Source organism: Macaca nemestrina, chromosome 1 (assembly GCF_043159975.1).
Source record: "Macaca nemestrina isolate mMacNem1 chromosome 1, mMacNem.hap1, whole genome shotgun sequence".
Lineage (NCBI taxonomy): Eukaryota > Metazoa > Chordata > Mammalia > Primates > Cercopithecidae > Macaca > Macaca nemestrina.
The window spans coordinates 50501612-50527176 of record NC_092125.1 but is presented as its reverse complement, the minus strand read 5'-3'; the positions used below and the strand labels follow the sequence as shown (position 1 = coordinate 50527176).

At 35.6% G+C, this 25565-nt stretch overlaps 1 long non-coding RNA gene across 3 annotated transcripts in view; it reads left to right on the top strand.

Moving 5' to 3' along the window:
- The window catches only part of LOC105484626 (uncharacterized), a 540758-nt gene that overhangs the window by 154535 nt on the left and 360658 nt on the right, over positions 1-25565 (top strand). For all 3 annotated transcript variants that reach the window (XR_011612173.1, XR_011612172.1, XR_011612174.1), the window contains exon 5: positions 9400-9480. This is a non-coding gene — a long non-coding RNA (uncharacterized lncRNA). The remainder of the gene's footprint in view (positions 1-9399; positions 9481-25565) is intronic.

Sequence of the window (25565 nt, the reverse complement as noted above, 5' to 3'; positions counted from 1 at the left end):
AATGTATAGTCTAAAGTAAAATTCCCTTTTAAAAAAGACAGAGAACTGAGTACAAACACATAGGACCTCACTGCAAACATATGTTAGCAAATGGTTAAGAACTATTAAAATCACTCTGTAATAGATTACTAGGGACTTTTAACAACTGAAGGATCTAAAAAAGTATCTTTTCTAGTTATACCTCTCTAGTTCCTTCAACCAGTCCTCTAGGGCAGTCCTGGACTCCATTGTTCTACAGTTGGTTAACGTGCCTTCAAAATCTGAATTGAACACAGTGCTTAAGATGAAGTCTAATGAATACAGAATATGGCAAGATTGTGAATGTCCTTGTCCTGGATTTACTCCAATTGTGTGTGTGTGTGTGCGCGCGCGTGTGTGTGTGTGTGTGAGAGAGAGAGAGAGAGAGAGAGAGAGAGAGAGGAACAGAGTGGTGGGAGTAGAGAAATGCTAAAATAAAACAGCAGTAAAGAAGATCAAAATGTGGTTAATTATATTTAGGGGCCCAATGAGACAGAAGATTAACCTTACTTGTCTTTAGTAATATTGAAATTCAAACCCAAGAAAATTGAATTTATCAAATCTGAGAGATAAGTTTGGGACTAAAAAAGGAAAGTAAACTTTGGAAAGTCAGAAGCTGCATAGATGTAGCAATAATGTAGGACGTAAAGGGCAGGTTTGCCTTAGTTTGGGAGGATCTGGGTTGTTTGTGGATAGCACTCATTTTCTCTGGTTGCTACTTGTGCAATTTCCTCCCCATCTCAGTACATTTGGGATACTGGATCTCTTCAGGAAATCTTCAGTGTCATAGTCAAGACTTTTCCTCACTCCAAATAATTTGATTTTTTGGGAGGATTTAGGAATGTTTGCTCTTTCTCATGGTGTGGACGCAAGGAACTGGCAGGAAGGTTCTGGAAGTAACACCCTGTGTGAGTGTGTTTCAAAGCTTGCTTAATGGAGTCAAACATGAGAATCTCCCTACAGAGTAAAATTTGAGTGTCAACAGGGACTGAAAAACAAAGAAATCATAGAGTGAAGAGTAACAGCATGAGTAGGTGCAAATTCCTGGAGGAATTCAAGAGCAATGTATAGATATTTGTGGCAGATTTCTAAGCATGGTTTGTTTCTCTGAAAAGGTGTAGTTCAAGTTCAGTTTTTGAAATCAGAGCAATATAATGCTTTGTACGGCACATAGGTGGATCAGACTAATTCAGAGCTGTCAGGTTAGGGCAGGTAACACGATTATGCTTTCGTTGGTGCAGCTTGGGAATGCCCTTTCTGTTGAAAGGCTGTCGTTCTGATGAACTGATCTGCTTACTCTGGAGCACTTTTACTGTATTTCAATTTCAGCCAATGTAAGTCCAAAGTAATACAAGTTCCAACGTGCACAATTTAAAATATTTAATATTTTCATGTTGAGAGTTCAAAATGAACTTCACAAGAGCAGAAAAATGAAGTATTAGAAATTATAAATTCAGAATTTGCCATTTATATCTTCTACAAAAAGTGGAGAAATATAATTACTGGTTAATGTTGGTGATGACAGCTTAAGAAATAAGCCTACTATTTTCAGTGCATCCTATTTATACTATATAGTTGTTGCCATTTGTTCAAAGGGTGGCTCTGTCTGTCTTCATATACTCATTGTCCATATCTTGGAGTGGACAACTCAGAGACATGACCAGTCTCCTGTCCCCTCTGGTTTGCTGCCAATTAGAAACAATCTAACTTTGGTTTCTGATTTGTGTGAACCCCAAATATACTGAGAACAAAAATTAGGAAGAGATTACTGAGCATTCCACACTATTGTTAGCACAAAATAAACCTCAGTAGCAGTTAAAGTTACTTACCAATTCTGTCTGCATTTATCCAGATGACTTGCTTTAAAGATGTCTTTAATTATAATCATGGTCCTGTTATGCTATAGTTTAGTCACTAACTCCCAATCATTCTTAGTTCCGTTTTGGTAGCTGCTTTAAATCCATTATCTTGGCCCTTCCAGGAAGTCAGAAATGCTCTGAGGTTTCAGATCTCCAGCATGTAATTGAAAAAAACAGTGGTCCTACTTGGTTTCTACTTTCTCCTGAGAACTTGGTGGATTATCTTGCCCTTCCTGACTAAATTCTGGGGAATTCATCCAAATCTTATTGTTTCCTCCCGTGTATTTGGGCTAACATTAACATAGGAAAGTGTTCTTTTCCTGGAAAAAAAAAAAAAAAAAAGGAAGATACTCCGCAGTTGTTTAATTTGCACTGAGATGAGTCTATTAGCTCTTTTGTACTTTCACGTTGTTTGATCTGTGAAATTGTCTAAGGATGGAGTTAAGGGCACATCCCTTTGAAGAGGATTTGCACTGGCTCTGTCAGGCAGCCCAGGCACTCCTCTAACACAAGACTGCTTTGTTATTTTCTTAGCTTGGATCTCCTGGACCACACAGATAGGGTAAATTTAAATTACAGACCTGGTTTTATGCTGAAATACACGTTTCCCTGTCATCTATTTTTGTAGGTGACTTGTTTATTTTCTGTCTGCTCTTTCACTGAAGGTATAGCAGTTCAAGAGCCCCTGGCTCACATTAGGACAGCTTTGATTTTGTTTTCTGGCTTGCAACAAATCTTAAAAGCCAGATCTCTAGGTTCCTGAGATTAGCAAGTGCTGAACTCAGCTAAATTTTAAATATCAGTTTATCACTCCGATTTCGGATTCCCTCTGTTTTTTTCTTGATTTCTCTTAGTTTCTGCAAACTTGCCTATGCATTTAAATGGGGTTATTTGTTATATATATATTTTTTCTAGCATGTCTGGTAGATATCTGGTAGAGAAGGTTTTCAAGATGTGTCTCAAGATCATCAAGATATGCTTTCCTTTTATATAAGATAATGTTATATACTCATTTTAGACAAAAGTAAATGCAATAAAATGTCAAGGAAATTGGAACTTTGGCATTTCCTTGTTATCGCAGATGGAAAGCATCGTTTGCTTCTTTAGATGCAGAATGCTTTGAACATACAAGGCCCACTGATGTGCAATTGCAAAGCTGAGGCCTGTTTCCAATCACCTAATCAACTCACTATCCCTTATTCTTTAGTTAAGCCTGTCCTGTTCTGCCATGTGCAAAAGTATACAAATTTTCTACTATAGAAGGGCAGAACAAACATACTTGTGCCACATTTCCTGTTTTTTTTTTTTTTTCTTATCACAGAAATTAAAATGGTTTTTCTGTGGATCACTATTGAAATACTTTTTGTCTTATTCTTGAAACAAATCTATCCTCAGGACTTACGTGGTGTCTGGTGACTCGGGGCAGTAGATGGCTAGGTAGTGAATCAGAGGCAGGGAAAATTTTAAAAGAAATAGGTACCTCAGTCAGCTGACAGGAGAGACCTGAAAGAGCATAGTGCTCAGAATTAGCTTGCATTCCTTCTCCCTCCTTTACCAAAGGAATCTCCCACTTTTCTCATTCATGCTTCAAATGCATGTGTGGACATAGCATTTAGACTGGTGTAGTAGAAGCTCAATAAATATTCGAAGAATGAATAGATATAGTTTTTTTTTTCCCAACAGGATTTATCCAAGCTAAAAACTACCCCAATGTTCATTTTAACCAATTATCAGTTAGATAAAAATTATCGGGCGAAGTTTGGGAAGGATTATATTGTACAAGCTTCCCATATCTCATACTTTCCTAAGAAGTAGTTCTGCCTCTCTGACTGTAACCTTTTTATAACCTATAATTTGTGTAGTGGTTAATGAGATATATCTGGAGATTCTTTGTAAGTATAATTTACACAAATATATATTTTTATGAGGCATGCAAATTTAAACAATGATGTCCTTGTGACTTAGTCAAACAAGGAACTATAATAAAATACAAGGCAAATGTTTTTCTTTAAGGTTATGATACTATGTCTTAAAACCTCTGAAAGATGTGATAATGCAAATAAGATGAGATAAAACAAGTTTAGTTTTGTAGAAAAGGCAAATAATTTAAAACATTGCAATTCCAGAAGCTTCAGAAACCTACTTTGATATGCTTTCCTCTATACAAAAAGTGTTATTTAATTCCCCTACAAGTTTGAATATTTGAGGAGTTGCTTTAAGAACTGTAAAACTAGTGCATCAACTACATGCTTTTTGCAGATATGGAAAATATTTTCTTAAAACATTTTTTACATAAAGGAAAAGTAATTTCGCCCAAAGAAAATAACATCCATAGGAAAACGAAGAGTGATTGGTGTTATAAGAAATATAATCCTGGAGGCCTGGAACTACATAAAGCATCCTGGAGGTACAGCGTGAGGCCAATAGAGATTATAAAAATGATTTTTATATATGAAGCTGAGCAAAGGGGCAGAATAGGAAGAAGAACAAGGGGGACTGAGACAAGAATGATGACTTTTGTTTGAAAAAGAAAATGTTCAGGGTATTAAAAACACATGCCATTTTTTTACCCCAAAACATTTTCAAACACTACAGAAAATAATATCTAATAAACCATGAAACTTGATTTAACTCTTTTAAAAATTTCCAAACAAAGGAACTTAGAAAAAATGGCATTCTAGTTATATTTCCCCTAGATCAGTGGGAATTTATTCCATCTTATTGCTTTTCCAAGTGAGTAGGCAGAAAGTAAACAGAAATGTGAAATTTGTATCGATTGTTTTCCTTATAACCTTTGCCAAACAGTTTTGTGCAGGCAGCTCTTCTGATAAGGAAGGTGTTTTTATATCTAAATGTTGATTGTCTACGTAGGAAGTAGAAGAGCTTGTTTCAGAGACTGCTTCTCCAACCCCCCCCCCTTTTTTTTTTTAAATCATACTTTAAGTTCTAGGGTACATGTGCATAACGTGCAGGTTTGTTACATATGTATACTTGTGCCATGTTGGTGTGCTGCACCCATCAACTCGTCAGCACCCATCAACTCGTCATTTACATCAGGTATAACTCCCAATGCAATCCCTCCCCACTCCCCCCTCCCCGTGATAGGCCCCGGTGTGTGACGTTCCCCTTCCTGAGTCCAAGTGATCTCATCGTTCAGTTTCCACCTATGAGTGAGAACATGCGGTGTTTGGTTTTCTGTTCTTGCGATAGTTTGCTGAGAATGATGGTTTCCAGCTGCATCCATGTCCCTACAAAGGACACAAACTCATCCTTTTTTATGGCTGCATAGTATTCCATGGTGTATATGTGCCACATTTTCTTTTTTTTTTTTTTTTTTTTTTTTGAGACTGAGTCTGGCTCTGTCGCCCAGGCTGGAGTGCAGTGGCCGGATCTCAGCTCACTGCAAGCTCCGCCTCCCGGGTTTACGCCATTCTCCTGCCTCAGCCTCCGGAGTAGCTGGGACCACAGGCGCCCGCCACCTCGCCCGGCTAGTTTTTTGTATTTTTTAGTAGAGACGGGGTTTCACCGTGTTAGCCAGGATGGTCTCGATCTCCTGACCTTGTGATCCGCCCGTCTCGGCCTCCCAAAGTGCTGGGATTACAGGCTTGAGCCACCGCGCCTGGCGCCACATTTTCTTAATCCAATCTGTCACTGATGGACATTTGGGTTGATTCCAAGTCTTTGCTATTGTGAATAGTGCCACAATAAACATACGTGTGCATGTGTCTTTATAGCAGCATGATTTATAATCCTTTGGGTATATACCCAGTAATGGGATGGCTGGGTCATATAGTACTTCTAGTTCTAGATCCTTGAGGAATCGCCATACTGTTTTCCATAATGGTTGAACTAGTTTACAATCCCAGCAACAGTGTAAAAGTGTTCCTATTTCTCCACATCCTCTCCAGCACCTGTTGTTTCCTGACTTTTTAATGATTGTCATTCTAACTGGTGTGAGATGGTATCTCATTGTGGTTTTGATTTGCATTTCTCTGATGGCCAGTGATGATGAGCATTTTTTCATGTGTCTGTTGGCTGTATGAATGTCCTCTTTTGAGAAATGTCTATTCATATCCTTTGCCCACTTTTTGATGGGTCCAACCCCTTTTTAAAGTAGAAGTTCCATCATGGACATTTAGAGGTTAAAGGAAATTTAGATAATCTAGTTCAAAGCTTTCATTTAATTGAAGAAAGAAATTGATCTCTTGTGTGTTGCCCTGAGCCACACAGTAGCTGAGATACAGCAGAAGCCAAAACCCAGGCTGCCTAACTCCTGTGTTCTGTGCACTTTAAGGTCTCTCATTCCCTTTCTGGCTTAGTTCTGGTTGAAAATCAAAGAATTGTGTGTATCTTACATTCTTATCTCAGTTTAGGTAATAGTCTAAAGTTTTTAGGCTCATGTGTCTATGTATCTATCTCCTCTTCTTCTTTCTCTACTAGAAAGACATGTGACAAGAGACTGTGGTTACACAAATTCTCCCCCACTCTTGCTTTATTTTATTCATTTGAGTGTTATTAACATAGTTTCTATTTGAGTTGAGTAAATGGAATATTATGCTTCTGAATATAATTTTTCTGCCTCAAATGATGCAATTTGAGCATCATTCTTTAAAGACACACAATATATGCTGCCTTTTTATAATGAAATATCTGAAAGAAAAATATAGATTAACAGATGATTATTATCATTGAAAGTGATTTATTTTACAGAACAATTCCATAAGAATTCCTTTAGTTAATTCTTCTAGTTCAAATGTCTGAAATTCAGTTTATGCCCAGTATTCAAGCAGATGACATAAAGCAAAATACATTGGCTTTATACATTTTATGAATTTGCTTTATGAATTTTATGCATATTGAATTTGATGACACTTAAAAAACACCCAAGTGTTTCTAAACAAAGAACTCTAGCAGCTCAAAACACTTGTTATATCTGATAACATAAACAATAATGTACTTAATAATATATTTCTTATTATTTTATTTTCACTTTCTGCCAAGGCCCAGGAAAACATTTAAATTGCTTATGTGCATGTTTAGAAATATACTGGAGAATCAAACATGCCTAAGAAAACGGGGTCAAAAAAGTGTTGTGAAACAGTAGTAACTAAGGAATATGCCACTTAGATCTGTTCCAAGTCAAGCAGTGTTCCAAAGGGACCGTGGCTTCATTTTAGGCTACAGTTCATTGACTCAGGCTGTCGCTTCTGCTAATTGGCATAGCTACTCTTAGCCTACAGATGTTTTATTGGGCCTTGATAATGGGAAATAAAATGTTTTATCTGTCATTCTAGAAAAAATAAACTGATTACTCTGTTGAGAAGACCTTGCCCAGGGTCAAGCTTTATTCTTAGGTGGATCACATGCAAAATTATTTGAAGATACTGAGATTCACACGGTCCACACACACAGGAATTCCCTTGGCCAATAGGTGATGGATTAGTCAATAAAAATGCAACAGAGATTTTGGAGGCCATACTTGAAATGGGGATGTGAGGATCAGAAGACCTTCCAGGTACAATCAGTCTAGTGAATTAATTAGTAGGTAGCTTGGTCTCTGAGAGGTTGAGACATGAGACTATCAAATGGCAACAGCCCATGATGTAAACCAATGAAGCCAAGGGAGGTTGCTGTGGGGAGAGAGGAAACACTTCCTGGTTGATGAAGACACCATGGTACACATGTTTAGAAGGGTTGAGAACTCAGGAATAAGAGAGACTGGTGTAGCTTCATGTGCATGTGACACGTCCCATGCTAACACAGGGCCAGAATTTGGTTTTAGGGCCCTGTTGTCACTGTTTTAATATTCTTGATTTTGAAACAAAGGACCTTTCATTTTCATTTTACATTGGGCATCACAAATTATTTAGCTAGTTTTGCTGGAAGGGGATATAAAACTAAGGGATAGATACCAGAAGACAAATTCTGTGTACATTTTAATTTGGGTTGTGGAAAACTGTATTCTCTATCAAAGGGTTTAGAGGAGATGCATTCAAATAATACTCCTAAAAGTTGGATAAGCTGTAATGAGGGCATTTGGCTGTGAAGTTGCAGTGAGTGGAGAGGATTGACATTGTTGCTGATGGTGATGTTCCTGGGTGAGTAAAGGACAGTGTTGAGATTCACAGGGCAGGAGTAATGAGGTGGTGTAGGGGAGGCAGAGTCAGGGCTAGGGTCTCAGAAGCCTACTGGATAGCAGTAGCAGCTGGGTGAGAAATCTCTAACAAGGGTCATTAAAGGTGCTTGGGCAATTGCAGTTGATCTAATTAGGAGGTTTGATGAGTAAATAGAATTTAGAGAGTTGCATTGTCCTTGTTCACTGGCACTGAAGACAAAGTCACTTAACTGTCAGTGTTCCAGATTAGTTATCAGAATGATTTTCCATACTAGCTTTCCTCTAATTAAGAAACAGCTTTTAATGTGATAGTATCTGTCAAGTGCTCTCTGGGTCCCTAGATAGGCTCTTTATCAGTTGGTACAGTAGCCTATTCTTTCAACAGAAATAAGTGAATTTGGAGTCCTGTAGAGTTGCCTAGGAAGATATGGTTTAGAGTTTAGGAGTTCAAGTGTTCTGGTTGGAAGTTCTCTAGAGAAATAAATATAGTAGCTCCTCCTCCCCAGAAAAGCTCTAGTATATTATCTAGTTATATTTATTTCCTGACAAAATTAAGGATGGGTTCAGACACAAGACATTAGGTCTCTCAGATATTGTAGATGGGTACTGTTTAACCTAGAGGATTCATTAAAACGATAGTTTGTAAGCTCTGGGAGCATTGAAAACAATTTAGGTTGACTCCTTAAATTTTCAAATGACAAAATTGAAAGAGAGAAGGGTTGTGAGTGGGCCAGGTTTCACAGCCAAGTATGTAGAGACCTATCTAGTGACCACGTCTGTCAGCTGCCGGGTCACAGGTCTGCTATCACAGTTTCCTTATGGCTATATTTGAAGAGTTTCGTTTCATTTTGTGTTTATAGACGTACCCAACACTATTATGAAGTATTTATTAATCAAAGTAATAATAATAATAACTACCATTTCCATAGAGCATGAAATGGGCGCAATAAGCTAGGAAATTTACCTAATCTTTTTAATGTCCTCGAGAGGCGGATTCTATTATCTTCAATTTTCAGAAGAGGAAATTGAGAGTTAATGTCACATGGCTCTAAATTAGATAAACTTTAGGAAGTCTTCAACCTTCCAGTAGTTTTTGGCAACTATTCATCTCTGAACAGACTCCAGAACATTAGTGGATGCTGTCCCAATTTATCCTCACGGAGTAAAAACTAGGGCACTAATTACAAAGATATTTCGCTTACAACATTTAGGTTTTGTTATTAGGAATCATTATGAACCCAATCATAGCTGGTCCTATATTGGTACATTACAGATAATTTATAATTATATATATATACACTACAGCTGTGAATAAGCGGAGGAAAATGAGCGAACTAAAATGAGAGATTTTTCTTTGTATTATTTAAATTAATAAATGATATTTAATTTTATCTTTTTTTTTTCCAGTTGATGACATAGAAGACTTAATTTCCTCCTCATGATTAATCTCACAGTTGGAGAGTATACCCACTCTTACAAAGAATCCAGGTGAGAGGAATGGGGACTTAATAAGAGCTAGGAGGGTACCATTTTTGTAGAAATATAATAGTGACATACATATTTGTCGACTATCCGGGAGACATACCCGAGCAAAATATTTTGATTATAAGAAAGGACAATATTTGAAATCAACTTAAGCAGAGCTGACTAGAAATGGAAGAACACCTAAGGGAAATAAAAGGTTTTTCTAGGTTACACTTGCCCAAGTCATGGGATATTCCGGCTAAAGGCAAGCAAAATTCAGAACATATACATTGACCCCTCTGCTGGGAGCAGAGAAGAGCAGAGTGGAAGTCCAAGGAGTGTGGTGGATGCCTGTCGGGGGAAAGTGCTGTAGCCTGGAGTACCCTTTATCCTGCAGCTCTTTGCCAACCCTGTTCAGAGACAGAGAGAATATCCTCTGAAATGAACTCAGGGCCCTACTGTCAACTGCTTCTCATTTACGTTAAGCAGCAAAGCTATTAGACTTAATTTACCTAAACTCTTCCCCTATAATATTCTTCCTCTATAACATTCGTGGTCTGCTAAGGTTGCTGTAAGCAAAGCAAAGTATAAAATAGCACACAAGTTCCTGTTTGACAAGTGAAATACCAGTTTCTTATCTCTCCCCAGGGACCTCTTATAACGAGAAATTGGCCTTGTGAGTTTTTAAACTTTTCCATTCACAACCCTGTATGTCTTTTATTATTTTGTCTTTTAAAATTAGCATGCTATTTAAAAAATATAGAAACCAGGCTTTAGAAGCACAACAAGGGCATCTGCTTTGCAGAAACTACTTTTTAGTTCCTGTCTCTTCACACTGAATTTTCAGTTGCTGTTAAAGTAGAGAAATATGCAAATGCATGACCCTTGTATTGAGTATGTTTTTATCTTGAGATTTTCCTATATATCCAAAGGATAGATATTTGTTTGTAGATTTGATTGCTGTTTCTCTATAAGACTGTGCTTGTGGATTCTAGAATGTGGTATAGCCTAAAAGGCATGATAATTCTGTAAGGTGATTATATGGTAGCTGGTACCTTGCATTGTTCCTTCATCACTGAATCATCCAATATATTTTATTGTTAATAATGACCACAGTTTGTATATACTGAGTTTTTGAATTTAGGCAGCGATTTGAAATTATTGGAAGAATGAATCTTCTGATTTTATGGGTGCTCCTCATTTGTACCCTTGTCTTTATTTTTGCATTAATAAAGACACTCTTGTCTTTATTTTTGCATTACTGTGCTTATCACCAGGTACTACATTTGCATGCTGAATTGTCTGTCGCCTTCACTGGACTCTAAGCAATTTGAGAATAGGCCTTGTGTCTGTCTTGATCATTATTGGGTCCTTGGAACAAATTAGTGCATGGCTGTCAGTGGGTACTTAATAAATATTTGTTTAATTGAATCAATACTTTTAATGTAACTTTTTAAAATATCTTTAATACGACAAGCATTGTAAAGAGTGCCTTAAACACATTTTCTCATGTAATCTTCACAACAACCAAATGAAGTTGTTATTTCGGTCTTTATATTAGAGAAAAGGAACCTAAACTTCAGATGGGGTAAGGAGCATACTTAGGTCTTCCACCTGAGCTGTGTAATTTGGGATTGGGACTATGTGACTTAAAAGCACATATCTTACTTCCTATACCACACTGCTTTGTGTATCAGAAGGTAGAGTGATATAAAAATCACCCCAGATACTGATGGGGACTTGAAAAACATGAAAGATGGGAAAGTTTATAGATATATTGGCAAAGGAACATTGGCAGAGAGAGTTAGCCCCTTCAAAATTTTCACAGAGAAGTTATTTTCATTGACTACAAATATTTCTTGCTCCTTAAATAAACCAGAAAAATCTTGTTTGTTCATTATTTCTGCCATTCGAATTGATGTAATATACTTGAATGTTGTTAATTATAAGTAAGGATGGCAGAACCATTATTATTTGATTTAATTGACATTATCGAGCAAGTACTTTCTGAGAATGATTTTGAGTGGGATTGAGGGTTGGGACAGAACAGTGAACACAGGTAGTATAATATGTCGCATATTTTCACAAGCTTACAGTATAATCAGTAATAAGAAGAGTAATCAAATTACTAGAAAGAGAACATAATAAAGGTAATCAAGGTTGTACCATCTATAGAGGATATAAAAGGAATAAGTAACTAGATTTGTTTGTGGGTATCAGAAGTGTATTACCGATGAGGTAGCATTGGAAAGGTCCTTGGAAAATGGACAGCATTTAACAGTTTTATGTGCTGTCTATTTGAAGATGAATAAAGACACGGTCTCTTTCCTTAAGAAAGCCAAGACTCATTGGTAGAAATGAGTCCTGAGTGAGTATTAGCAGGTGAGAGAACACTGAACTCCAGAGAGCAATTAAAAAATAATTATGCAAGTGGCCAGGCGGGGGGACTCACACCTGTAATTCCAGCACTTCAGGAGGCCTGGGTAGGGGGATCACATGAGGCCAGGGTTTGAGACCGGCCTGGCCAACATAGTGAAATCCTGTCTCTACTAAAAATACAAAAATTATCTGGGCGTGGTAGCACACACCTGTAATCCCAGCTACTTGGGAGACTGAGGCAGGAGAATAGGTTGAATCCAGGAGGTGGAGGTTGCAGTGAGTCAAGATTGTGCCACTGCACTCTAGTCTGGGCGACAGAGCGAGAATCCATCTCAAAAATAAAAAAATAAAAATATTTGCAAGATAATATTGAGAAGGTCATGTGAGACTTTGCGTTTTGTTAGAGAAGCAGTAAGAACTTCAAATGTAGGTGGCCAGCAGTCCATGAGCCCGGGGATTTAGAGTGGGTTTATCTGGTCCCATAAGTGGGTTAAAAGTTTGTTCCAAGAAAGGATCCAAAGGGGCTTGCAGGGATTCGTAGGAAACTGCCTCAACTAATTTAAGTTTCTGTTCAGTTGACGTCGTTGTCATGGGGAGTCAGAATGCTTTGAGTGTGGACTCCATGAGGTTTGGAAAGGGAAAGCATTCTTCCCTGAAAAGTGGAGTGGATTGTTGTAATACTCACCAAAATTGGCAAAGAAAAATCAGGCAGCATTTGTGTTGGGTTATATTGAAATCACGTCAGAGACTGTGAATAATTAAAACCACTCTCAAGGGAAGTTTGTTTTTCCTTCTTGTAATGCACATATGACTCTGGCACAGAAAATGTTTTACTAGTTAATTTTGCTTCATTTCCCATTTAAGATTTGTCACAGCAAATAATCCTTTCTCAAGTGGCAGTATCCTGAACATAAAATACAGCAAATGCTGTCTGGATATTAGGCAATCAGTCCCATAGTGGGATCAATCAGATTTTCCTTAGATGAAAACTATAAAACACAATAAACTAACACACATAATTAAAGAGTAGGAATGTTTCTATGGTGAGATGTCCAGAGGTGGTTTTGCTAATAGAAAGAAAATGGGATGTTAAAGATGTTAATTAGCTGTGCTGTGGCAACAGCTTTTTCCACAGTGCTAAGCTTCTCTATTTGCCTTACATGTTTACAGCTCCATGATATTGGCTATGAAAATGCAAATAGTATCTCTATATATTTGAATTAAAAATTATCAATAAGTCATTTTTAATAGCTTTCATGAGGAGTTGTTTACATACCATAAAACCATTCATCTTTCTTGTAAAAATTGAGATTTTATGTGTAAATATATAGTATTTGTGCAATCATCATCACAATCCAATCTTAGAACATGCCCATCACTCCCATAATATCCCACATACCCACTTCCACTCTCCACCCTCCCTGAGTCCCAGGCAACCACTAGTCTGTTTTCTGTCTCTATAGATTTGCCTTTGACATATGAATATAGGATGGAGGGCATCATTCAACCCATAATATATTAGAATAATAATAACAACAATTATAATAAATACTCATTTGTCGCAGAATATACTAAGCACTGATCTGTAAGCCTTACAAATAATTAATTATCATAACAAATCTATAAAATAGATACTGTGATTATCCCTGCATTATAGATTTTTTAAAAATTGGGGCATGCAAAGGTCATACAGATAGCAAATAGTGGATTGTGGATTGGGCATTAGAATCCAGGCCATCTGGCTTCAATGTGTATACTCTTACACCTCAAAGTATACTGTATGTACCACTCCCTAGGCATTCACAGTCTGCCCAAATAGCCTTTACATTATAATGAAATGGAAAAACTCTTTGATGATGGACAGTTGACAACCCTAGTCTCTTAGGATGGCATTATGAAGGAAATTATATTCCTCCTTAATATGGAAATATAAATTCAGAATGGTCTTTGATTTCTGCTGAAGAGAGAATAGATTATGTGAGATGAACTGCCTCATAACATAACACTTTTATTAGGTTGAATCATATGAAATTGGTTTTTATAAGGTAAAAATGGTAGCATATGGATAACTTTATGTGGTTCAAGCTAATATCTCTACTGCTGTTTAAGCCAAGTTTTGTTGGCTTCCACGACTTGTCTTTTCTTGGTAGATCGAGTAGGCAAATTTCTCTCTTTATTTCTCTGCAAATTGCTTTACCCTTCCACACTCTACCACTCCCACCTATCCCAAACATCTGGGCAGCCAGACCTGCAGCTTCCACTGCTTCAGGGAAGAGTGATACACAGCGTGCAGGGGGCGACTGCAACAACAACATAGGATTACTGACTTTCAAAGTTCAAATGCCTACATCAGAATATAAAATATAAATTTTGAGGGCAAGCAGAAATTTTTCCACCTCTGTTCCCAGGTTAAATAAAGATTTTTAGTATCAGAGAAGGAAATAAAAAGGTCTGAGTAGCAGCAAAAAGCTTCTTTTCTGAGAAGATGAGAGCCAGTTGCTAAGCAATGGGAGGTATTAGTTGTTACTAATCCTTATAATAATTTTCCTCAGGAAACTAACATTTGTTAGTTATAACTCAGGATGGCTATGCCTTCCTGTCCCAGGTCAATCCTGGAAGGGGAGGAGGGTGAAGGATGACAGAAATGTGTCCTATTTTTTTGTTAGTGCCATGGATCACAGCAAGATGCCACCGTCCTCCCGGGACCACATGGCTTAAGTTACATTGTGGTTTATTTCATAATAAGTCTAAACTTACTGACAGGACATATGTCCACTTTAAAAAAAAAATGATTTTTGCACACTTAAATTTGTTAAATTTCACACATTTATTACTTGAGAGAATTATGGTTTTAAATTTTTAAGTCTTCAAATTCAGCTTTTATCTTTATTTTTACATAAAATAAATGTTCCATGTTTTTATAGACATAGTGCTAAGGACTGAGGTTTCAATATTTATAAGAAAGATTATATTCATAATATGTTTTATTGTAAGCTATAAGGTACTTTATGAAGCACTTAAATAAATATTCACAATATTAGGAATTAAAGTATTTTCAGATCACTTTGATTTTGTGTATTAAAAAAGTCATGTACTATGTGAAACAGAAGATTATACAGATAAATAAGACACAGTCTGTATGCTTATTTGCATTTTGCATATTTTTTATGACTTTAATCTCTATTTGCAACAATTTAGGCAGGTTTACAGATTAAGTAAGTTCTGGATATACATGCTGATAGAGGCGAATATAGTGAACAAGACAAAGAGAGAAAGTTTTACTTGGGCAAGCTTGAGTTAAAGAGTTGCCAGGTAAACAAATCCCAAATAAGCAGCATGAATCATGGTCAATTATGACATATAGAAGCCCCTGATGTGGGGATAACCAATTTTGGTGTTAGAAAGAGATCGATCTATATTTCCAACTGGGTCATCAAACTATGTGCATGATTATGAACAAGTTACTTTATATTATAAATGTTAGTTTTCTGAGGAAAATTATTATAAGGATTAGTAATAACGAATACATCTCAAGTGCTTAATAATTGATAAATTTTATTATTTTGTTGCTAATAATATTTTCCCATGATAATGCCAATTCACTATATGTAACTTTAAAAGATTAGTGATTGGCAGGGTGTGGTGGCTCAAGCCTGTAATCCCAGCACTTTGGGAGGCTGAGACAGGCGGATCACGAGGTCAGGAGATCGAGACCATCCTGGCTAACACGGTGAAACCCCGTCTCTACTAAAAAATACAAAAAACTAGCTGAGCAAGGTGGCAGGCGCCTGTAGTCCCAGCTACTCGGGAGGCTGAGGCAGGAGAATGGCGTGAACCCGGGAGGCGGAGCTTGCAGTGAGCTAAGATCCGGCCACTGCACTCCAGCCTGAGCGACAGAGTGAGACTCCGTCTCAAAAAAAAAAAAAAAAAAAAAAAAAAAAAAAAAAAAAAGATTAGTGATCATGGTCATTATCTGAGAACAGTGTTTTCACTTACAATGGAAAGCAATATTTTATCTGTAGTTACCCTTAGCTTATGTACACAGTTGCTGTCAACTCAAGGAGATTGTAATTGAATGGGAAAGAAGATGACTATTTTTATTTCCAGCAATTTTTTGAACCAACCAAGTAACTGAAAATGCTTCCAATACAAAACAAAGAGATTTTCTGGCTAAAATAATTTTAAAATTATTTTAAATTCATGGCTGCTCTTACTAGTAAGAAAGGAAAATTCTCAATTTCATATACAAAGTGGGAATTGAAAATCATAGTGGTAGGATGGAAAACTGGAATTGTGACTCACCCTGGCAACAAATCTTTTCTTTTTTCTTTCCTGGTTAAGGAAAAAGAAGGAAGCTAGCACCTGGGGTATGATGCCTGTACCTGTGGGAAGTTTGTATTCAGATCCGCTAACCCTCTAATCTGTTTTTCAGAGGGATAACAATCAGACATAGGTTGAACTAGAAAATATCTTTCCAGTGGCATAGGAGACAACAAGAAAGCTTAGGTCTCTTGGCCCTGGGCTGTAGATGAAAAAATGAAGCCTTCCATGATAACTTGTAATCATGGTAATGGGAATTAAATTTACTCTATCTGTGAGCTCCTAAAATTCTCAAGAGAGGAATCAATGTAAAAAGTAGTATGGGCTGGTAATATCCTTGGGGCACCTAGCAGAAGGCAGACAATATATCCCTGGAATGACATCTGTTAACACAGGCCACACAAGACTCCTTTGGAAAAATCCATACTGAAGACGAGCTTAGTATCTAAAATTTACAAACACACAATTTAACAAACCCTCATGAAAAAATACCAAATTAGAAAAAGAAGCGAGATTAGATTCCTAAGATCTTCAGCTAATAGAATTGCTGAATAGAAACTATAAAACAAAAATATTTAAACTGAATAATCTATTTTAAAAAATCTCAATTTTGAAAACAACAAAACCATATTTCAAAAGATTAGACAGATGTGAAAAAAAACAGATAACTTCTGGAGGTGAGAAATATAATCACTAAAAAACAAACTAATGGACAATTAAACCACAGATTAGCTAAAGGAAGAATTTGTGAATTAATAGATGGACCTAAGAAAATTATTCAAAAAATAGCAGGATGATATAACAAGATGAGTATGTAAGGTAATATGGTGAGAATTTTCATAACTAATAAAAGATTAATAAGATTGATTATGTTTAAATCCTCAGCAGAAATCTTTCTATTTATCTATCCATCCATCTATCCATTTATCTATGCATACATCTATCTTTATATCAGTACCTCCACATATTGATACAGCATGATAAAAGTGTAGAGTTTTACCAAAGTAAAAGAGAAAAAATTAATAGTAATTAGACCTAAATAAAAGATTGCTTTGAAGTAATAATTGCAGATACCTCAGTAGCAAAAACAGAAACAAGAAAATAATGGAAAATTTTCTTCAAATATTAAGAGAAAACAACTACACATTTTGTATATATTTAAAGTTCTACACATACTATTTGATTCTCAATGAAAGATTCAAATACATATACTAAAGAAAGTAAAAAAAATTAGAGCTACAGGGAGACTGAGATTCAGAAAAGAGATGATGAACAGAGAAAATGGTACACTTGGAGTTTTATGTACACAACTATTGTTTGTATGAACAATAATAATAATTTCAGAGATATGAAAAAAGTGGGACTAAAATGCTGCCAACAAAAATGAGAAAGTTAAGAGGGGCTTGATGAGAGTTAAAATGTCCTGGCATCCTTGTAGTGGGAACAAAGTAGATATTTTAGAAATAAACTTTATACTTTGCTATGTGTATATTCATGACATAGTTTTGTGGGTTGTAAGGGTAAGGAAATCCTGCAACTCAATAACACAAAAACCCAATTAAAAAAATTGTATAGACACATTTTCAAAGAAGACATAAAAACATGTAACAGGTATATGAAAAGCTACTCAGTGTCACTAATCATCAGGGAAATGCAAGTCAAAACCACAATGAGCTATTATCTCACATCTGTTAAGTGGCTACTGTCAAAGAACCAAAGACTAGCGTTGGTGAGGATGTAGAAAAATCAGAACCCTTGTACACTGTTGATGGGAATGCCAAATGATGTAGCAACTATGGAAAAAGTAAGGAGTTTCCTCAAAAAATTGAAAAAAAAAAAAAACTACCATGAGATCTAGCAATCCCACTTTTGGGTATTTAACCAAAAAAAAATTGAAATCAGGATTTTAGAGATATTAGCATTTCCATGTTCATTTCAGCATTATTCACAATAGCCAATATATAAAAATAACCTAAAGAGCTGAGTAAATGGATAAAGCAAATGTGGTATATACATACAATGGAATGTTATTTAGCCTTGAAAAAGAAGGAAATCCTGCAATATGCAACAAAATGGATGAATCTTAAGGAAATTATGTTAAGTGGAGTAAGCCAGTCGCAGGACAAACACTACATGATTCAACTTCTATGAGAAATAATCTATCTAAAATAGTCAAACTTCTAAAAGCAGAGAATGGTGTGGTGGTTTTCAGAGAGTGAGAGAAGTAAGAAATGGGGAGTTGCTAATCAATGGGTATAAAGTTTCAGTTATGCAAGATGAAGAAATTTAGAGATCTGTTGTACAACATTGTGCCTATAGCTAACAGTACACTGTATTGTATTGTACTCTGCACTTAAAAATCTGATAAGAGTGTGGATTTCATGTTAAGTGTTTACACCACAATAAAATGTAAAAAATAGAATTTAATCTTCAAAAGATGTCTTAAAAATTCCTCATGCATTTAGAAACTAAAACAAAATAAAACAAAAACACACTCTAAATAATGGATCAAACAGAGAGTCAAAATAAGAACTGGAAAATGTGAATAAAAGATAATGAACATGTCGTGTATCAGAATTTTGTGGGAGAATGCTTAAATGATTTTTTTTTTTTTTTTTTTAAAGAGACAGGCTGCAGCATAGTGGTGTGATCATAGATCACTGTAACCTTGAACTCCTGGGCTCAAGCAGTCCTCCCATCTCAGCCTCCAGAGTAGCTAGGGCATATACCACCATTATTTTTATTTTTTATTTTTTGAGGGAGTCTCGTTCTGTTGCCCAGGCTCGAGTGCAGTGGCGGGATCTCAGCTCACTGCAAGCTCTGCCTCCTCCGTTCACGCCATTCTCCTGCCTCAGCCTCCCGAGTAGCTGGGACTACAGGCACCCGCCACCATGCCCGACTAATTTTATTTGCATTTTTAGTAGAGACGGGGTTTCACCATTTTAGCCAGGATGGTCTTGATCTCCTGAGTTCGTGATCTGTCCGCCTCTGCCTCCAAAATGCTGGGATTACAGGCGTGAGCCACCGTGCCCAGCCCAGCATGACTATATGTATGTGTGTGTATATATATATATACACACACATACACACACACACACACACATTTTTTTAAAGTTTTGTACAGATAGGGTCTGGCTATGTTGCCCAGGCTGGTCTTGTACTCCTGGCCTCAAGCAATCCCCCCAGCTTGACCTCCTAAAGTGCTAGGATTATAGGCATTAATGACTGTGCCAAGCCTAAAGTGATTTTTTTTAAGGATAAATCATATGGCATTAAATGCTTATATTTTAAAAAGAAAGAAAACTGTAAAATAATGAGCTATGCGATCAACAAAGAAGCTAGGGAAACAGTACCAAAAAACATAGAAATCAGAGGGAAAGGAATAGTACACAGGTAAAAGCACAAATTAATGAAATCAAAACAATAGTCATAATTTAATAGAAAAGGAAAACAGAAAGGATTAAGAAACAAATTTGTTTCTACATAAAAATGAGGAAGTCTTTCTGACAAAAGTGATGTAGGAGAAATAGACAGATGACCTTTAACAATATTAGGGAGAAGAAAAGGTCATGGATACAGATCTACAGTTCCAATAGATATGAAACAGAATCACAGGAGAATACTCTGGCCAAAAAACAAATGGTCATATTTCTCCAAAAATGTCTCTTAGCTGACTAAAAAAATAATTAGAAAATCTGAATAGATCTTTAACTATTATGGGAATTAAATGAAAGTTTGAAAATCTTCATCTCCTAGTGCATCAGCATACCTCCTCCTATGCCCCTGTCTCCATCCACACTCACAGAAACACAAATCCAGCTCCGGTTAATTTTACAAGAAGCTTAATCAACTATGCAAAGAACAGGAAATCCAAACATGACATCAGCTTTTCCAAAGAGTAGAAAATGAGTATATCTCTAAACACGTTTTATGAAACTAGTAAAACCTCTATATCAAAACCAAAGAAAGACAACATGAGAAAGGAAAATTACAGGCTCATCTTTAATATGTAAAAGAATACAATAGAGCTAAATCGGACTTGTTTTAGAATTCAAGGAAGTTTTACTATTATAAAATATTTTAGTATATTTCATCACATTAACAGATATAAGCCATGTGATTATCCCAATACGTGCAGAAAAAGTATTTGATAAATATGCAATACTCATTTACAATAAAGAAGACTAGGAATAAAGCAGAAATCCCTTTATCCTATGAAGGGTTTCTACCAAAAACTTACAGCAAATGTCACATTAAGAATAAAACATTTGAAGTACTATCCTATTACTGTCATTGTTTCTATTAAATGTTTGCTGGAGGCCACACCTAGTGCAAAGTGCAAACAAGTATAACTATTAGCAGTGAAGAGACAAAATTATTGTTGCATTGGGAAGGCCTATCAGCTTACTAAGAAAATCTAAAAAGATTATATAGGCAACTTGTTTGGCACTAAAGAAAGGTTAATTACGCTGTTGAAATACAAGATTAACATGTAAAAATAATCTGCTTTTCTTTATATAGCATAAGCAAAGATAAAATATAGCTTAAAGCATAGCATTTAAATTGTGACAAAAATTATATAGACCCTAGGAATAAACTTAACAAGAGATGTACAAGAGTTTCTAGAGAAAACTTAGTATTTTCATAAAACAGAGAAGCTAAATAAATAAGGAGCTATATTATGTCCATGGAGGAAAATATTATAAACACAACTCTGTCTTCATTAACCTATACATTCAATGTAATTCCGAGGAAAATTTCAGTAGAGCTATTTCATTTGACTTTGACAAATTCTTGCTATAATTCATACCTCAAAAAACTGTCAAAAATAATTAAGGCATTTTTCAAAATGGTGGAGAGAACAGATACCCAGGTTTACTCTAAAATTATAGAAATTAAAATGGTATAATATCTGCGCAAGTAAAGACAAATAGAAAAATGTACAGCACAGAACAGTCCTACTCATATGGAAAAATAAAATACTACAGAGGTGAAAATCAGAGCACAATTCAATAGATTGATGCTGGGATGGTTGATTATCCATATAGAAAAAAAGTCCATGACCTTAGATACCAGCCTTACATTATACCCAAAACAATGGGTTAAAGGCAAAAATATTAAAGATTTAATTAAAAAATTAGTACAGAACCTGTCATGATCCTGAGCTACAGAAAGATTTCTTAAGGAAAAACTAAGGTATAAAACTTAAAGAAAAAGATTGGAAAGTTTACTGCATTGAAATTAACAACTTCTGTACAAACAAATTGCAGAAGAATATATACTTATATAAACATTTATACAATGTTTTAAAACGTAAACCCATACATGTATTGCTCCTGGTTATATGTAATAAAAATATAAAGACATGCAGGTGGATTATAAACTCCAAATATAGATAGTGATTTCTGATAGAGATGGAAGCAGGAGATGGGTATACAGGATCTTAATTGTCTGTGCAGTATTCCATTTTTTTTTTTACTGAACAAAATATGACAAAATGTTAAGATTACAAAAATAAGTGATAGATCCATGGGTGTTTTACATATTGACTTAAAATTTTCTCTATGCTTGAAATATTTAATAATCAACTTTTTAAAAAAAATGAAAACTAAAATAGAAGAGAAAGACGGTAAGAAAAAGATGGTAAGAATGTGCGTGTGTGTGTGTGTGTGTGTGGGTGTGGGTGTGTGTGTGTGTTGGGGGTGCCTAATGTGGAGAAGGAGGGATAACTGTAAAATAAGTTCAAACGTTCAAACTATCAGGACTAGAGCTCTTCAGATGTAGACAGTGGAAGTCTGTGAGAAGACTTAATAGAATTATGCAAAATTATAAATTTCTAGAATAAAGTGAAAAAGATATGCTTATTAAATATTAAGGAAAGATGCTAGTGGTTCCTTTTTCATTTTAGTGAAAAGACTTGAGGAAACATTCAAAATTAATATCATTTTGTTCAATAGTTAATAAAATTACCAAACATTTCAAGATTGAGACTATAAATGAATTAAATATTAAGTATATATTATGAATTTATGATCCAAAAGAAAATATATGTGCCAGAAAAGCTGATATATATTAAACCTTGAGTTCAGAATGGAGCATTTAATATTCTGTTGTGTTGTTAGGAACAGGTGCCTAGATGAGGAAGGCCATGTGACTGACAGCAATTTGTAGAGTCTCACATAAGAAGCTGCTCAAAAGGCCTGTAAATTCTGACCTTCCTATATTACTAATTATAGAATTGAGGCACAGAGAGGTTGCACAATTTGTTCAAGGACACACAACTAATTTGAGGCACAATCAGGACTATAAATCTATGACTTCCATCCCGGGAATTTTATGTTGAATGATTCCACCTTATATTTTTATAATTTTAGAGGGTTAACTGATAACAATGCCTACATTCACTTTGAACTTACATAATGTTATTTTCTTCCTTTTTAACTATGATTGATAGCTAATATATTATCTGAAGATTTAGGTACAATTTTTAAAAGATGGTCTTTCTTAGTTACAGTTAACTGTTTTCAGTTTCTTTGTGACACAAAAGAGAAATTTTATATACTTCTTTTATTTTTAAAATGTGACAAAATCCGCAAAAGGAAACATTGTCATTGTATTTATTAAAAAAAAAATTAAAAATCATTTACATTGATCAAATTGGGGATTTCAAAATATGCCCATTAGCCACTAGGTGTCATCACAGGCCATTGTAATTAAAAGCCAGTATGTAACAAAAGTATATAAAATGTATTTCTAATTTTTAAAAAGTGTTATAAAACATAAGAACAGAAAACTATGCAAAGGTAAATAATCATGATGATGTTGTCTTCTAAAAGACAAGTATAAAAACATCTGAAGTTTTATTTATACAAGTAGAAATATTTCAAGTTGAGGTGCCATTTTGTAGGAGATTCTTAAATGACTGACAAGTATTGAGGCACTTGTGACAGCTTTAATACCTATATTTGGCAGCATTGACTGAAGAGGAACTTTTACATCAAATCTATAAATATAATAAAGGATTACTTTGGAATAACTAAGCTCACTAAACAGAATACAAATATTTTGCATGTAACATTTGATGTAACATAATTATATAATTACATCTATTTTCACATACAATCTATTTACTCAGTTAGTATACTATTTATATTGTTACAAAGTATGTAATTTTGTTTTTAATGCTATTTCTTAGGACTCAACTACATTTCAGCCATTTGATGTGTAACAGCAGTGAACATAGGTCATGGCTCACATGGAATTATTCTAAACAAATCACTTTCTGGTTTTTCTTTTTCTTTTTTTTTTTTTTTTTTTGAGGTAGGTTTTCACATAAAAAAAAAAAAAAGCCAGTATGTAATTTCCTTGAAAAGTTAATAGCAAAATTTTTGCTGAACTATTGACTCTTTTATAGATCTAGATACATAGCTCTATATTAGTATATTTAATACATATACTAGGGATGAAAAAGTATATTTAAATAAATATAAAATCAAATGTTATTTTTATATTTGTATTGAATATATTAATATTCTATATTTAAGGACTAGGTGGGAAGATTAATCAGAAATAGATTTCACATAGTTATTATCATAGCCCATGAATAAGAAATGATTATAGTACTGAGGATTTTAGCAACACAAACACTAAGTTTAATCAATGTTAACTAATGACAACATTTGTCTGTCTTGGGATTCCACTTGCATGTTGCTTCATCACGAAAGAGAGGGTTGCGGTAGACACAAGATCAGCTGCTATTGGTTCTGTTTCAGGGTGGAGGAGGAACATCAGAGGCCATAGTTCTGTAGGCTTGAAGGACATTATTGGGCTTGGCTAACTGGAAGCAAATCAGGCACCTATTTACTCCTGTACGCCAGTTTGTGATACTATGCTTCCCCTTATATAAAGGTTTGTTTTCTTCAAATAAGATGTGAACTTGCTGTTTCTTGGTTGAACATGCAGGTGTTAGTGAGTTTTTAGAATGGATCTGTCATATTCCCCATGGACTTTGAGTATTTAGTCACTTGTTTCAGAAAAGGAAACAAGGACAGAAAAAGAGGTTTTGGGTTCTCTTCATCTCTATCATGGCATTCTTTGGTTCCTGTTTGTCATTCAATTTGATTTCTCAGTGCCGAAACTTCTTGAAGAATCCTCTACCTTCTAATATGGAGCCCATCTTCCATTACATACATAAAAAATTACAAATGTTTCGGCCTTTCTTTTAGCTATGACAGGGGCACATGCCATAGTATCTGTCAATCAGATGTGTCTGTGGCAGGATGTGAATCAAAAGTTAGTTACCTGAAAAAGAGGAACTGCAGAATGCTGCCGGCAAGAGTGGTGAGGCGGTGACAGCTACAACCCACGTTAGTGCTATGGGATCCAGTAGCAGCAGATGGCGCTTGATATCTGGGATTTTGACCCTGAAAACAGCAATGTGTGTGCCCAGGGGTGGTGGTGACGCCAATTTGTGGGACAGTTTTGCAGCAGGATTTGGGAGGAAGTTTCCAACTTCTGGACCTCCTAGGATGATGAGAACTATCCAATAGCCTTCTAATACATAAATTCCTTTCATGCTTAATTACATTTTTGTCTTGCATTATTTTTGCTGTAACATTAAAGAATTCCTGACTTATATACTTCCCATTTCCAAAGCAGAAAAACATTGGTGCCTACATCGTGATAAAATAAGGCCTATCACTCTTTCTTACTTTCCAAATTATCCATAAATTTCCCTCTTTTCTGCCAATAATGAGCTGGATAAAATGGCGGTGGCAGTGGTGGTGGAGATGGAGATGGTGGTGGTGGCGGTGTGTGCAATGTATGGGTTATGAGAGTGTGTACGTTTGACAACAGGGAAGATTTCTGCCATTAGAGAGATGCCAAAGACCCAGGTGCTGCTCTTGATATTTATGTATGGGTCTGTTTAAGTGTTGTGTCTTTTCTTCATCCCTTAGAGCAGCACACACAAGTTGTAGCACCAGTAGCCAGGGAATGTCACAACTTTTATGTAGAACAGTGGATGAACACAAATAAGGGCTCTGAGTACTTGCTCATCAGCAGTAATAGGTTGCAAATGCCAGCAGATCTGTTGGAGACCTACTCTCTACATTACAATCACCTGAACCTCAGACCTTGAATTCAAATCTCTCTTTATACATATTTGTTTACTATCATGTACATACCCATTGGCTTATTATGGGAAATTTGGGTTTTATTTTTATTATTTCTTTTTTAGAGAATTTTGGTTAGAAGCATTGGGGCCTGACAGAAATGAGTCAAATTCCAGTGTTGGCATTTAGTTGCTGGGTGACTTCCAGCATGAGTTATTTAAATTTAGGTAAAAATGAATTTTTAATTACACAAATAAAACACAAAACTATTTTCTTTATGAAATGTAAACTATTGCA